The sequence below is a fragment of the Ictidomys tridecemlineatus genome, chromosome 6 (genome assembly GCF_052094955.1).
Source record: "Ictidomys tridecemlineatus isolate mIctTri1 chromosome 6, mIctTri1.hap1, whole genome shotgun sequence".
NCBI classification, from domain to species: Eukaryota; Metazoa; Chordata; class Mammalia; order Rodentia; family Sciuridae; genus Ictidomys; species Ictidomys tridecemlineatus.
The window spans coordinates 74,867,801-74,880,646 of NC_135482.1; positions in this window are offsets into that span (position 1 = coordinate 74,867,801).

The window sequence follows — 12,846 nt, forward strand, 5'->3', positions numbered from 1 at the left end:
GAACTGTGTTGGCGCCTCTGTCAAATCAGTCAAACATAAACGTGATGGTATATTTATGGTCTTTAATTCTAAAGATCACAGTGTCTTAATTTCTGCAGTTTTATGGTAAGTTTTGAAATTAAAACAGTGTTAATTCTTCTAATTTGTTCTTCTTTTTAAAGATTGTTTTGAACAAGATCCTTATATTTTCAAGTCCCTTGAATTTTAATATGAATTTAAGCATCAGCTAACCAATTTGTAGAAAGAAGACTGCTGGGATTTTTTATAGAGATTATGTTTACTCATAGTTTTATTTTCATTTTCTCACACAGCAATTTAATATAGTTCTTATATAATTCTTAATACACTTTGTTTTGAAGTATAGTTTTGAAGTATTATTTTGAAGTACAGAGTTTTTTCCCTTACTAGATTGTAAGGTCTTTGACAATAGAAGCTGTTTCTTATTCTGAAAAAACTTTCGATTCTTGCAAATTCACAAAAAATCTTTGCAAAAAGTGAATACTTAGAAGTATTTAACTTGTAGAAATCTTTAAAATTAGGACACATTGAAGTCTAGTTAATACAATATTTTCGGTCTTCTTTAAAAATGTATTTGTGTAAATCGATTGTTAATTTAATCAACCACTATCAAATAAGTGCATGGCCTGGCTGGTTTTGCAAGAGTGTGAGATGGACATTGGAAACACTTCTTTACTCTCTTTCCCTAAGCTTGTGACTTTTAAATTGTGCACACAGTTTGTTCAAAACTGCTGTTTTATTTTGATTATTTAACTTCTTTTTCTTTGTAACCAAATTGGATTTTAAAAATAGAAGGAAGGAAGGAAGGAAGGAAGGAAGGAAGGAAGGAAGGAAGGAAGGAAGGAAGGAAAACAACATATGCTTTAGATTTTACTAGGAATAAAGAGACATTTTAATAAATGAATATAAGCATATTTTAAGTGGTTTAAAAATAGAAAAATGCAGGTGGTTGGGTGTTGGTCATGATTCATGAACTATTCATAAACAGCAGGAAGATAATAGTTACTTTGTACAAACCATCCTTTTGGCTAAGGAAGAAGAAAGTGCTGCTATGTGTAGTAATTCTCTGGCCAAAAATAAATGGGTATCACTTTTAGTTTTTAATTGCCACATCTGCTTTTCCAGTTAGTCATGGCATGAACACAATGGGACATGACTTAATGACCAGCAGACATAATATGAATTATTTTCAGCTCACAAAAATGTTGCCAAGAGACTCTCATACATGAGTAAAGGTCCAGAGAGTTTTTCAAACTGTAACCAATGCTGGTTCAACCATACCATGGTTAACACTGAATTACTTGACACATCTCTAATTAAAGCGACCACAGTGGCATTTCTAGTCAAAAGCAACCACACTGTGATTGGTGTGAACACATTTGTGCCAAGTTTCTGATTATTGCATGGCAGTACAGACCCAGCTGGCATACATAGCATCCTTTATAGATGGTTTTCTGACACTAAAAATGCCCCACATTTCATTTAAAATTGATACATGCCTGACTAACACTGTGGCAATGAATGCCATTTCTTATTTTTTTACTTGTGTATTCTGAAGCACATACTGAAAATTAAATGGTTATTTCTTAGTCTGACAACTTTTTTTTTTTGATGTGTGTAATTGCACACTCTTCAAATCCATTTACCAACAGATTACAGTCTATTTTTAATATGGATCTGTCCCCAGTTATTTGCAAGTAAAATTTTATTTATATCAGATGTATATGCCCATGGTTGTAGTTAAATATACAAGTAAATAAACTCAGATTGCAACCAATGTATATTAAGTTAGTCACTGCACGCTTCCTGCCTTCTTGATTGGGATACACATTGTTTTTATTTCAGTGTTCAGTATTTATTGACATTCATTAGGCTAATATAAAGTCACTAATTTTTTTCAATATTCTTTCTAACCAGCACCAGCTTTGAGTATTCAGCAGTTCTCTCATTTTTCAGATTATTACTACATTCTCCACTCAGATAGATTAAACTGTTTCATCCAGTCAATTTCCTTAGAGTGTGCAATGTGAGCGCCAGCAATCCTGTGATCCAGCTCTAATTCTCAGTTATATAATTGGAAATCTTAGAAAGATTGGAAATCTCACCATGCATCCGTTTTCTTCATTAAATTGACAATATAAATTTGCTTCACAAAGTTTTTAGAGTGAAATGAAATAATGCTATCAGAAGCATTGTATATACATAATTGACATTGATTTTCTTCATCAGCTGCCTTTATGTTATGGTTTAGATATGAGGTGCCCTCCCGCAAGCTCATTGTGAGACAATGCAAGAATGTTCAGAGGTGAAATGACTAGATTATGAAAAGTTGTGATTTAATTGGTGGATTCATCTACTGATAGGGATTAACTGTGTGGTAACTGTAGGCAGGTAAGGTGTGACTGGAGGAGGTGGGTCAATGTGGGTGTGCCTGTATTTATATTTTGTCTCTAAGCAGTAGAGCTCGCTCTACTTTCTGTTGCTATGTCCTGAGCTGCTTTTATCCATTACACCTTTCTGCTTGGATGTTCTACTTCACCCCAGGGCCCAGAGCAATGAGTGGGCTCTCTATGGACTGAGACCTACAAAACTATGAGCCAAACAAACTTCCTCCACTAATCATTCTTGTCAGATCTTTTGGTCATGGCAACAAAATGTTAACTAAAACATGCCATTTCTCAGATTCTACTTGAAATTAGTCAGTTATTTATTACTCTGATCTCATCTTAAGTGAAAATGTAAAGTGTTTGAGATACTTCAATGCCGGCGAGGTCATAAAATTGTACTGTATTTTCAAAACCATATAAGGCCAGAGTCTGATCTTTAGATTTCCAAACTCAAACTTTGACTTTGTCTTTCTCTTAGACTAGATCAAATTGTGCAATGTTTACTCACTGTAACAAAGCTTATAATGGGCTAATGGATGATACCAGAGTGTTGATTTCATTTACAATGAGAAAAATAATTGTCAAGTGGAATAGATATTCATTGCTCTGGCCATCATATTCTTTCTCTGTGGGAAGCTACACAGGAAGTCAAATTATAATCAGGATATTGCTTTGTGATCCTGGATTCAGAACAGAGGCTGCTGGTGCTTTGATTACAGGCTAAATGGCCTCCTGTTTTGACAGGTGGAAGTGCTGCACTTTCACAGATGCACCTGCCTCCCAAACAGGGCTGCCATGTAGCATGGTTTTCAGTGGATATCGTCCACATGACCATCGATGTAACTCATGTCTCCTGGAGTTAGGCAACAGTGGTCATGGTGAAAGCCCTTTCTCTAAATAGTATTTTAATGCACACTGTCAATGTGTGCGTCCTTGACATTTTTGTGGGTTTTTTTCTTCCAATGATAGCCACTTCTCTGCGTAATTAGCCCTTTCCTTTTCAAGTTTTTGCACTGCACTTAGTTTTTAAATGCTCTCTTGTTCCTGTCAGAAAAGTTACCTTTGAAATCATTTTAAAAGACTTTATAGCAAAAAACATTTTATTAATAGGACATTTGATTACATTTTGAAGTTTTGATAAGATTTAGAATGGAGATTTCAAAAGAAACAGTGCCTAAGAGCGTTAAAACATCTTCACACCCAGCAATCTAATTATCCTTTAGCCAAATCAACCAAAATTCCTTGTCAGAAGGAAGAAGATGCTTTTGTTTTAAGGGAAATGAAGGGCGAGCTGCTGAACTCTATAGAACTAATCAACCCCCACCCCCCAAATTTGGTACTAATTGTGTTGTCAACTAAAATGAAAGAGCTGTGTTCTATTCCTTGCTGTCACATAGTCTGGTGACACTTGTTCATTGATTGGTAAGTTCCTGAGTTTAAAAAAAAAATTGTTTGCCTGTAATTAATATAGAGTGTCCTGAACTCTTATCATGTTGACATTTTTTTGTAAGACCTGTGAAAATCCTTGACCACATGCATTTGTAAAGAAAGACCTGTGATGCACTCATTTCTGCAGTGAACATTACTGACATCAAGGTACAGGAAGTACAGAGTAGTCGTTTTTATAGATAAATAATTGTATCTATTGCTAATATATGCTGTAAGATCTTATAAGAAAAATGAGTGCCTACTCCATACTCTAGGCTGCAGTTGGCCCACAGTCCCATGGGTCTGGTTTGATCTGGGCTAATATGGACACTCTATGGAGACTCTGGAAGAGCTTACAGATTGTAGATGCTGAAAGCCCAAGGTTGTGTCTCTTATTACTTCACTTCACAACAAAAATCAATTCACCAGGAATTAAACCCCTCTAGTGGTGGACATCTCCCATTGACTTTTCTCTCCTGTGGAGCCCCTGTGGATGGCACTCAATAACCAAGAGTTAATGGATTTCTGCTTTTTTCAGACCTGCTTCTTCCCTCTCCCTCTCCCTCCACTCCCTCCCTCTCTCTCTTTCTCTTCCTTCCTGTACATGGGCACGCGCACACACAGTTTTTTAAAAATTGGATTTTAAATGTACTATGATAAAAAGTTCAATATATTCCCCTTATACATATTCACAGATTTTTCTATAACAAGAGATTCATCTCCTTAAGAAGATTGTGCCACTTTAAATAGAAATATCTGCAGAACATTTTGAGACAGAATTTTTCTATATGATTGCATCCAAATGTTTCATTAGTTGGCTTATCAAGATACATGGTATAACTTTCAGGTTTCCAGTTTAACAATTTCTAGTATCTCATGGTATTGATTTACCTAATTAGCCAAACCCAAATACTTTTGTTTTATAAAAATGAAGTGTAACCCCTACATCTTGCAACGCATTTCATTTTTTTCCTTATCAGTCCCTCCTTTTCCAGAATGGGAAAGATTTAAAAGAAAGAGAAAAGATAACATCTGAGAGATATATTGCTTCAAAATAGACGGGACTTCTAGAGATGGAATCATGGTTCTTCTACTGTTCAAATGACTGTGCACGCTACAGCTACACTTAACAGTAACTTCCTTGAGTATCCTGCAGAATTCAGTCTTTCAACACTTTCTCCCTTTCCTCCAGTAAGCACAAGATCCTTTACATTTCAGAATAATAATAATTGAAGGATTTTTTCACCAAGTCTAATGGAAGCATATATCTATTAAGGGGATTTGTAAGGTGGTGTTACAACGTTATATTTAAACAGACTTTGTAAGAGATGAAAATGACATCTTTGACAATTACAAATAATGAAAAACTTCTAAATTAGCATTTCTAGAACAGAGCAAAATACCGAAACATCCAAAGAACATCTTTGAAAATTGGGATACTGGCTGGGTTCCTTGTTTTGTCAGGTGATGCTATTGCGACTCAATGATGCACTAAACACTTACTGGCTTCCACAAGAGAAAGTCACTTTATCAGATAATGCTGAGAAGAGACCAGAGACTTATATGTCTGGGATCCACCTGGGTTAGGGGTAGAGGGAGGCTACATGCTTTCCCAATGTGCCTGTAATACTCTACATTCTATATAGAGCTTTATCACTGTCTAAGCACACTGCTTTGTAATATTTATGTGTTCATCTCTGGAGGAGACTGAATTCTTCAACAATGTCATTTATATAGTCAGCATCTGTGCATCCAGATGCCAAATAAAACATTCAGCACTCAACGAATGCTTTGTTTAATTTACTGTGGAACTCTACCACTACCACCATCATCAGTCTCCTAAAGCAAAAGGGATGGCACAACTCTTCTCTTTTCTTTGACCTTCCAAAACCTACCTAATTGTTCATTCAATTCTGATTTGAGGTCCTGGAGCTTGGGCAGGAATTTTATCAAATAACATTTATCAAGACTCTACCAAGTTGCCAGTGCTTTATGTGTGTGTTGTCCCACTTAAATCCTTTGTGAAGGATTATTTAAACAATAAAAGTATCATTTCATAGACGACAAAACACATTCAAGAGAAGTTTGAGAAGTGAACCCTAACCTAGTTGGTATTTGAACCAAATCTATTCTAATGTAAAGGCTTCATAGTCCGACTACATCGTGCTGTATCCTTTCGAAGTAATCGTTCCCATTTTATAGATAAGAGGATTGAAGATCATACACACACTTTTGAGCTGTCTAAATCCATAAGACTGATGAATATTCTTCATTTCTAAGTTTCTAGTTTTTAAAACTAACCATCTGTTAGGGTTTAGATCTTAAATGTCCACCCAAGGCCCATTTGCTAAAGGCTTGGTCACCAGCCTGTGGGCACTGTTGGGAGACAGGGTCATCTTAGGGAGATGGAGCCTAGTAGAAAGAGTTCAGGTCATGGTGGCGGGTGGAGGCGGTGAGGGGATGGGGTCTGAGGTTGAAGAGAATAATGGGACCTCAGCCTTCCCCTTGTTTTTGCTTCCTGGCCACCATGAGGTGACAGCTTCATTCTACCACTTGCTCCCTATCAGGATGTCCTGCCTCATCCTGGGCCGAAAGCAAGATGGCCAAGCAACCTAAGGGTGGAACTCCTGAAATTATGAGTCAAAATGAGTCTTTCCTTCTTTTAAGTTGATGACCTCAGATAGTTTGTCAATGTGACAAAAAGCTAACACCATCCAACGGATTTCTACCAGAAAAAAGAATAATGCTTCCCACTCTCTCTGTGAGCTCTGTCTCACATCCTGTCATGATGCCTTATAATTGGGCCCAAAGACTAGAATTTTCAGAATGGTATTTTTTATCCTTGTACTTTTTGTGAGAGAGGAGGCAGTGATGATGTTTGTGATGCTTAGGTCCTAGGAGGTGGTGGTTCTTCCTGGTTCCACTAAATGTAGCACCTTTCCCCCTAGGAATTAACATTTTCCTGAATCCTCGCCTTAGTCGGTGTAGTTCCAAACAGAACTTTGATACTAGGGTCATTTTCAAGATACACTGCTTAAAATGCTTACCTGTGGATACATGTGTCCTCTGTAGGTAATTATAAGATAAGGTACATCCTGAAAATAACAAAGAGGTTTGAGGGACAAGCAATTGAGATTACACAAGGAAAAAACAAACAAACAAACAAACAAAAGCAAAAAAAAACCACATTTATTCTAAATCCCATTGTTCTACCATGAACTTCTTTCCAGTAAATAAAGGTTTAAAGTTAAATTCAGCTAACTCCAATCATGTAGTTTCATGCTTGGTAGTGTTTCATTAAACAAAAATCACCAGATGGAGAAAAATTTAACCAAATCTATTATTTGAAATGCTAATGAATTTGATTTTCACTATTCAAAAGGGTACACTCTTAATCAGCAAAGAAAATTAGTCCTTTTCCTGCAGAGAGTAGGTAAAATGCAGACTTTAGTTCCTTTTATCGTACAAAGATAAACTGAACTTATTCTTTGAAAAGGGAAAGGTCTGTCTGCCATGTCTTCTCCTGAGCTTCACCTTTCTAACTGTTACATGGAGGGGTGAAATAAATTATTTTTAAAGTTGATTTTTGCTTTAAAAGGATGTAATTATAGTATTTTAAAATGTGAGAGTACAGTCTAATAGAGGTTAAATTGTATTTGGGGGGTCCAGCAAACCTAGATTAAAATCCAACCTTCCCTTCTTTCTAGGTGAGGGAACTTGACAAATTATATACCCTAGGAAAGACTTCGTTTAGGGGTAAAATAACTTCACTATCATTAAGGAATTGCTCTTAACATACCTCCCTTAGACCTATCTTTTTTCAATGCCCCTTCCAATTCCCAGTCTTAGCAATTCTATATATCAAGTACATGTTCAGCCCACCCTATGACAGTCTATGGCTGTCATAACCAAGTACCATGGGTGAGATAGCTTAAGCAACAGGAATTTATCCTCACCACTCTGGAGGATGAGTGTGACATCAAGGTGTTGGTGGGGCTCGTTGCATTTTGAGGTTCCTTTCCTGGGATTGCAGACAGAGTCCTCTTCCCTGGGTCTTGGTATGCTCTTCCTTTGTGCTTTTGCTCTATTTTTTTTCTTATGAGGACAAGAGTCCTATTGGATTAGGGCTCACCCATACAGCCTTAATCACCTGACTTTTTACCTTAATAACCCCTCTAAGGACCTTGTCACAAATGTAGCCACATTTTCAGGAAATGGGAGTTAGTATTTGAAGTATGAATTATGTGTGGTGGTGGGGGGTGGGATGGGGACAACTCAGCCCATTAAATAACCATGTCTCCCATCTGCACAGAGGGCCTTTCAGACTACCCTGCCATCATCTGTACCCCACATTTCTAGCGCCTAATCTTAGAGTCCCTCCAGTTTATTCTCCTTATAGAAGCCAGAGGAATAATTTTAAAAATCCAAATAAGATTATAATTTCTGTATTAAAACCCTCCCATGTTTTCTCATTACACTTAAAATCAAAATGCCTAAGGTGATGCCCAAGGTGGTTCACACATTAGGCTATTACAGCTATGACACTCTCCTGTTTTCTATGTCGAAATTTTCATCCGGACCTTTTGTTTGTTTGTTTGTTTTTTGGCCTTACTTTATAATTGACTAACTCCTTTCTTCAGATCTCAGTTTAAATTTTTCTAAAATTTAATACTGACCAGCATCGCATTATCAGACTCATACACCAGGATCTGACTCTAGTTGTTTACCTGGGTCAGGAGATTTCCCTCCCCCTTAGGTCCACTGCTTGCTTTTTCTGTCCTGGAAGTTCTCTCCTTCTTAGTTTCCTGTACCCCATTCCTCCCACCGGATCCCAACTCCCAGCTTAGACCATCTGACATCTCCAGTCTGAGTATGATTCCAACATGAGCATGAGGATGCTACTTTAATGACATAGCCTTGGTAAAACTGACTGGCCAGTTTTTCACTTTTTAATTTTTTTCTAAAAGGTAAAAAACCAAGCAAACAAGCAAGTAAATCTCATAGATAAAATTGGTTTCCATTTTTTTCCTTGTTTCTAAATCCTCCAAGGCATTACAAACTTTAAAATTCAGTAACTTCTCAGCTATGAAACTACTTCGAGATCTACATAAATTACAGTTTTTAATTTCATAATACCTTAAATGTTATTAAAATGTCTCAGTATTTACTCTGAAATAATTGAAGATGCAAAAACTATTTTTATGAAGAATTATATGTTTAACTAGCTGAGATATTTTTTTTATTGGTCATTCAAAACATTACATAGTTCTTAATACATCATATTTCACAGTTTGATTCAAGCGGGTTATGAACTCCCAACTTTATCCCGTATACAGATTGCTGTATCACATCAGTTACCCTTCCATTGATTGACATATTGCCTTTCTAGTGTCTGATGTATTCTGCTGTCTGTCCTATTCTCTACTATCCCCCCTCCCCTCCCCTCCCCTCCCCTTTTCTCTCTCTACCCCTTCTACTGTAAATCATTTCTTCCATTTATATTATCTTGTCTTACCCCTCCTTTCCTCTTATATATCATTTTGTATAACCCTGAGGATCGCCTTCCATTTCCATGCGATTTCCCTTCTCACTCCCTTTCCCTGCCACCTCTCATCCCCGTTTAATGTAAATCTTCTTCTCAAGCTCTTCGTCCCTACCCTGTCCTTGTTTACTCCCCTTATATCAAAGGGGTCATTTGGTATTTGTTTTTTAAAGATTGACTAGCTTCACTTAGCATAATCTGCTCTAATGCCATCCATTTCCCTCCAAATTCTATGATTTTGTCATTTTTTAATGCAGAGTAATACTCCATTGTGTATAAATGCCACATTTTTTTTTATCCATTCATCTATTGAAGGGCATCTAGGCTGATTCCACCATCTTGCTATAGTGAATTGTGCTGCTATGAACATCGATGTAGCAGTGTTCCTGTAGCATGCTCTTATTAGGTCTTTAGGGAATAAACCGAGAAGGGGAATAGCTGGGTCAAATGGTGGTTCCATTCCCAGCTTTCCAAGAAATCTCCATACTGCTTTCCAAATTGGCTGCACCAATTTGCAGTCCCACTAGCAATGAACAAGAGTGCCCTTTTCCCCGCATCCTCTCCAGCACTTATTGTTGTTTGACTTCCTAATGGCTGCCAATCTTACTGGAGTGAGATGGTATCTTAGGGTAGTTTTGATTTGCATTTCTCTGACTGCTAGCGATAGTGAGCATTTTTTCATGTACTTATTGATTGATTGTATGTCCTCCTCTGAGAAGTGTCTGTTCAGGTCCTTGGCCCATTTATTGATTGGGTTATTTGTTATCTTATTGTCTAATTTTTTGAGTTCTTTGTATATTCTGGTTATTAGGGCTCTATCTGAAGTGTGTGGATTAAAGATTTGTTCCCAGGATGTAGGCTCCCTGTTTATCTCTCTTATTGTTTCTTTTGCTGAGAAAAAACTTTTTAGTTTGAGTAAGTCCCATTTGTTGATTCTAGTTGTTAACTCTTGCGCTATGAGTGTCCTATTTAGGAATTTGGGGCCCTATCCCACAGTATGTAGATCATAACCAACTTTTTCTTCTATCAGATGCCGTGTCTCTGATTTAATATCAAGCTCCTTGATCCATTTTGAGTTAACTTTTGTGCATGGTGAGAGATAGGGATTCAGATTCATTTTGATGCAAATGGATTTCCAGTTTTCCCAGCATCATTTGTTGAAGATGCTATCCTTCCTCCATTGCATGCTTTTAGCCCCTTTATCAAATATAAGATAGTTGTAGTTTTGTGGATTGGTTACTGTGTCCTCTATTCTGTACCATTGGTCCACCCTCCTGTTTTGGTACCAGTACCATGCTGTTTTTGTTACTATTGCTCTGTAGTATAGTTTGAAGTCTGGTATCGCTATACCGCCTGATTCACACTTCCTGCTTAGCATTGTTTTTGCTATTCTGGGTCTTTTATTATTTCATATGAATTTCATGATTCTTTTATCTAATTCTACAAGAAATGCCGTTGGGATTTTGATTGGCATTGCATTGAACTTATAGAGAACTTTTGGTAATATCGCCATTTTGATGATGTTAGTTCTGCCTATCCATGAGCACGGTATATTTTTCCATCTTCTAAGGTCTTCTTCTATATCTTTCTTTAGGGTTCTGTAATTTTCATTATATAAATCTTTCACCTCTTTTGTTAGGTTGATTCCCAAGTATTTTATTTTTTGGGGGGATATTGTGAATGGAGTAGTTGTCCTCATTTCCGTTTCAGAGGATTTGTCGCTGATATACAGGAATGCCTTTGATTTATGCGTGTTGATCTTATATCCTGCCACTTTGCTGAATTCATTTATTAGCTCTAATAGCTTCTTTGTAGACCCTTTTGGGTCTGCTAGGTATAGGATCATATCATCTGCAAATAGTGATAATTTAAGTTCTTCTTTTCCTATTTTTATGCCTTTAATTTCTTTCGACTGTCTAATTGCTCTGGCCAGTGTTTCGAGGACTATGTTGAACAGAAGTGGTGAGAGAGGGCATCCCTGTCTTGTACCAGATCTTAGAGGGAATGCCTTCAATTTTTCTCCATTCAGAATGATGCTGGCCTGTGACTTATCGTAGATTGCTTTTACAATGTTGAGATATGTTCCAGTTATCCCTAATTTTTCTAGAGTTTTGAACATAAAGGGATGCTGTACTTTGTCGAATGCTTTTTCTGCATCTATCCAGATGATCATATGGTTCTTATTTTTAAGTCTATTGATGTGGTGAATAACATTTATTGATTTCTGTATATTGAACCAGCCTTGCATCCCAGGGATGAATCCTACTTGATCATGGTGTATAATTTTTTTGATATGTATTTGAATCCGATTCGCCAGAATTTTATTGAGGATTTTTGCGTCAAGGTTCATTAGAGATATTGGTCTGTAGTTTTCTTTCTTTGAAGTGTCTTTATCTGGTTTCGGAATCAGGGTGATGTTGGCCTCGTAGAATGAATTTGGAAGTTCTCCCTCTTTTTCTATTTCCTGAAATAGCTTGAAAAGTATTGGTGTTAGTTCCTCTTTAAAGGTTTTGTAAAACTCTGCTGTATACCCATCTGGTCCTGGGCTTTTCTTAGTTGGTAATCTTTTGATGGTTTCTTCTATTTCCTCTATTGTTATTGGTCTGTTTAGGTTGTCTATATCCTCCTGACTCAATTTTGGCAGATCATAAGACTTAAGAAATTTATCTATGCCATCACTATCTTCTATTTTATTGGAGTATAAGGATTCAAAATAATTTCTGATTATCTTCTGTATTTCTGTAGTGTCTGTTGTGATATTACCTTTTTCATCCCGTATGTTAGTAATTTGAGTTCTCTCTCTTCTTCTCTTTGTTAGCATGGCTAAGGGTCTGTCAATTTTATTTATTTTTTCAAAGAACCAACTTTTAGTCTTGTCAATTTTTTCAATTGTTTCTTTTGTTTCAATTTCATTTATTTTAGCTCTGATTTTAATTATTTCTTGCCTTCTACTTCTTTTGCTGTTGGTTTGCTCTTCTTTTTCTAGGATTTTGAGATGAAGTATGAGATCATTTATTTGTTGGTTTTTTCTTTTTTTGAGGAATGAACTCCAAGCAATGAATTTTCCTCTTAGAACTGCTTTCAATGTGTCCCATAGATTCTGATATGTTGTGTCTGTGTTTTCATTTAACTCTAGGAAGTTTTTAATTTCCTCCTTGATGTCTTCTAAAACCCATTGATCATTCAGCATCCTATTGTTCATTCTCCAAGTGATGCTTGATGTTTCCTTCCTTCTTTTATCATTGATTTTCAGTTTTATTCCATTATGATCAGATAAGATGCATGGTATTATCTCTACCCCTTTATATTGTCTAAGAGTTGCCCTGTGACATAATATATGGTCTATTTTTGAGAAGGTTCCATGTGCTGCTGAGAAAAAAGTGTAACTACTTGATTTTGGGTGGTATAGTCTATATATGTCAATTAAGTCTAGGTTGTTAATTGTGTTATTGAGTTCTATAGTTTCCTTAT